The following is a 3,605-nucleotide window of genomic DNA, read 5'->3' as shown; positions in this document are numbered from 1 at the left end:
AAGGAAGGTAAGCAAGAAAATGTGATATATGTAGTCGTGCCATAAAGGTAAATCTAATATCTTCGGACCTTTTTGAATATTGAGGCGCTACGATACAATATGATGTGATATGTATATATGATGATGGCCACTGTGGGGAACCATTTCTCATGCGGAGGGAATTTGTAAATACGAGAGGAAACTGCAATTTTCTAGAAATAATACGAGAATGAGATACAAGTTGGAAAATATTTTGAAAAAGTCGGGTTAATAGTAGCGATAAAGTTGATTGAAGAAGTAAGTGCGAACGCCCTCTAGGAATAAGTTAATTGTGGAAGGAGTGGTGAAATGGTCAATAAGACGTCGGTGGAAATATGGTAGTAAGGAAATTTGGAAGGACTTGTACTACTAGGCGATGATTTAGGAAGGACTGGCAGGTTTGGATAAAGTGTTAAGATAAGCGTATGAGGAAAAAGAATTGTGACGAATAGGAATTTATCGATCGGATAGGCATTATTTACGTAGGGACGTTTTGAAATCGGCTGGGCTCCGACGTACTCTAGGATATGCAATGAAGGTTGTACGGTGAGGCGGATGCGATTACGTTAACGCACCCGATTTCATTAAAGTCTCAAGGTTAAGCGTCTTTGAAGTGAGAGAGACTGGGATGGGTGACCAAAACCAAAATCCTACCAATTCGGATATAAGAGCGAATAAAGTAGAGTGGGTAGTCTAAGAGAGATTAGAGTATGTGGAAGACCGAAGCCAAGAGGACGCGTAGAGCCGGGCCGAGTCGGGTCGGCGAGAAGGAGTTGGAAAGAGAGGAATAAGAAGCGGGACAACGGTATAGTAATAGGTTAAGATGTGTGTAACGAAGGGGCATAAGTGCCATAAGTGACGGGACAGTGAAAGGCCAGGTTATGGAAAGACGAGGAACAAGGCAGAATGAACGCTGGAAAATGATTGGGATGATACGGATAAAATGTGAACGAACAGAATACGTTGGGAGGTGAGAAAAGGATTATGTAAGAGTGGTGTGTTACCATACAAAGGAAGCGAGCGAGATAAAGATAAGTTTGTTAAGAAATTTCAGATACTTACCGTCGGAACAAAAAGACTAATTGAGATTGGAAATAGGGACATGAAATGAAGTATAAATGGATAATGGTATAAGTACACCCCCATGGGGGGAAGCGAGTGAGGAAATGTAAGGATGAGATAGAGGCAGTTGGTACGGCGATGTGTTTGATATGGACACCTAAGTACCAAATGAGACCCCCTCCGAAGTAAGTAGTGAGATCCTCTAACAATAAGTGTATAAGAGCGATTATTGAAGATTTCCAAAAATCTCGAATGACGGGACACTAGAAAATGGAGGTGTATGAAGAAAAAAGAGTATGACAAGAGAATGGTATTGGATAGCCTAAGAGATAGTATGAAGGACGGTAATAGCTATAAAAGGGAGCTCCCCGAAACGCTTATGAGACCCCGTATAGTTGAACATTCGAGGACGAATGTTCCAAAGGGAAGGATGTTATATCCCGCATTTTGTCAATCGGGAAGTTAAGGGCAAGGCCATTTTTTTCGGTTTTGTTTGAATGCGTAAGTCGCTTGTAAATATTATGGGCATGGAATATTGAGGACGGTGGAATGTAGAAGTTTCTATTAGTTCATGAATTTTTGGAAAGCCAATGTGGCTCCCATTGTGCCTTGACCCCTCAAGCCATGCAATAAAACATGTGTTCACCTTATGCTTTGTTGAAAGTGGACAAAGATGACAAGGCAAGAATCTCTTTTGTCATTAGAAAACTCTAGAAATTTGAAGAAAATTGGAGGGAAAAGAAAGAAGAGAAAAAAAAAAAAAAAAAAAAAGAGCACATGGCCGGCCATGTGCTTGGCCATGTGCATATATTTATATATATATAGGAGCAAGTCATGAGGAGGAGACCTGACAATTTTGTTCCTCACAGAAAATTCAAGAAAAAGAAAAAGAAAGAAAAGAGAGAGAGAGAGAGCCACGGCCAAGGGCTGGCCGGACTGCTCTTGGAAATTGATCATGGAAAAAAATTATTTTCCTTCTAGTTTGTGACTAAATGGAAGGTTCTTTATCATGTGCAGTAGTTGTTGGGAGAAGGAAACCTAAGTTGGCCGAGAGAGATCAAGTGGAAGAGGTATGATTCAATCTCATTTTTCATATGTTATGAGTGATTTGTGTATGTTGTGAAGTATGAAACAATGAAATTCATGGAAGAGGAAGGTTGAAGTGTAGCCGTGTGGGTGTAGGTGTGTGGCCGTGTGATATGTGTGTGTAGAGTGAGTGATTAATTGATTGAATTTAGCATGCTTGTGTGTGGTTGTAATGTATAGAAAAATGCATGAAACTCATGAGATAATATATGTTGATGTTGGGTCGTGTAGAAATTTGTTTGGTGTGTAAGAAATGAATCAATGTTATCTAGGAGATTGTCGTCGTTATGAATTCTATGTCGTAGAATGAAGGTTTGATCATAGTGAAGATAAGATTGTTATGGGCTGATTTGGAATGTAATGTGATTTTAATGTAGTTCTTGAATTTAGATAAATAATGTTGTCGATATATAGAATTGATGATATAGTTGATGAATTTGGAGGAGAAAAGTGTGTTGTTATTGTTCTAGTTGAGTTGGAAGGCTTCAGGCAAGATTGGATGTTGGTTTGGACATCTTGAATTGCCTATCGATATTACTATTGTGATTGTTGGTTTGGTTGTTGTGATTTGGCCGAGTTGAATTCTCGGGGTGGTTGGATTTATAGGGGAAGTGCTGCCGAAATTTCGGTAGATAAAGTGATGGCTTGAAATTGGGTTCTCTAATGCTTATGGCTAATGTTGGGTGTCTAATGACATTATTGTAGATCGTGAGAAGCCGAGACGCAAGTTTGGATTAGTTCGAGAGGCGGCCTTCGAGGTATGTAAGCTACTTTCTTTCTTTGGCATGTCTTGGTATGAATATGTATATGCTCCCGAAACTCTACTCCCCGCGATCAGGGCATGTCCGTGATTCTTATTTGTGTATGCATAGTGTAGTCAAATTATGGTTTCTATGCCTTCGTATGATTGAATATGAATGTAATTATGTTCATAAAAAAGTCGGAAACTACGAACGTCCATATCTTTCACATATGAGCTCGGATCGCTCCCGAAACGCTCGTGGGAGATTCCCTAATGTATAACATCCTCGACATTCATAGGCGGGCTCGGGCCGGTTTTTTTGCCGTGGGCCCTTGCAAGACGTTCCGTTGTATAGTTCTAATAACTTGTTAGTATAACTTAATATGGCTAATAATACGGCTTAGAACATGATTACTCACTTATGTTAGATTTGAAATAAAGATTCGTATATACATGATTCGATCGACTATGATGCCTAAAGTTCTATTTGATAAGGCTCGGATAATATCTGGAAGAGACTTGACCTGGTCAATGCCATCGGCTTATAAATGATAATTTGTGCATTATTCCATTAAGTCCGTGTAAATGTATGAAATGAGAATCCGTATGCATATGATTTTGAGACATAACTATGATTGATAAAGTTTTATTTGATATGTTTCCGAATAATATCCGCAAGAGTTGCTATGATTAATGC

The sequence above is a fragment of the Lycium ferocissimum genome, chromosome 6 (genome assembly GCF_029784015.1).
Source record: "Lycium ferocissimum isolate CSIRO_LF1 chromosome 6, AGI_CSIRO_Lferr_CH_V1, whole genome shotgun sequence".
NCBI classification, from domain to species: domain Eukaryota; kingdom Viridiplantae; phylum Streptophyta; class Magnoliopsida; order Solanales; family Solanaceae; genus Lycium; species Lycium ferocissimum.
The sequence above is the reverse complement of the archived record's forward strand: the minus strand, read 5'-3'. Positions refer to the sequence as shown.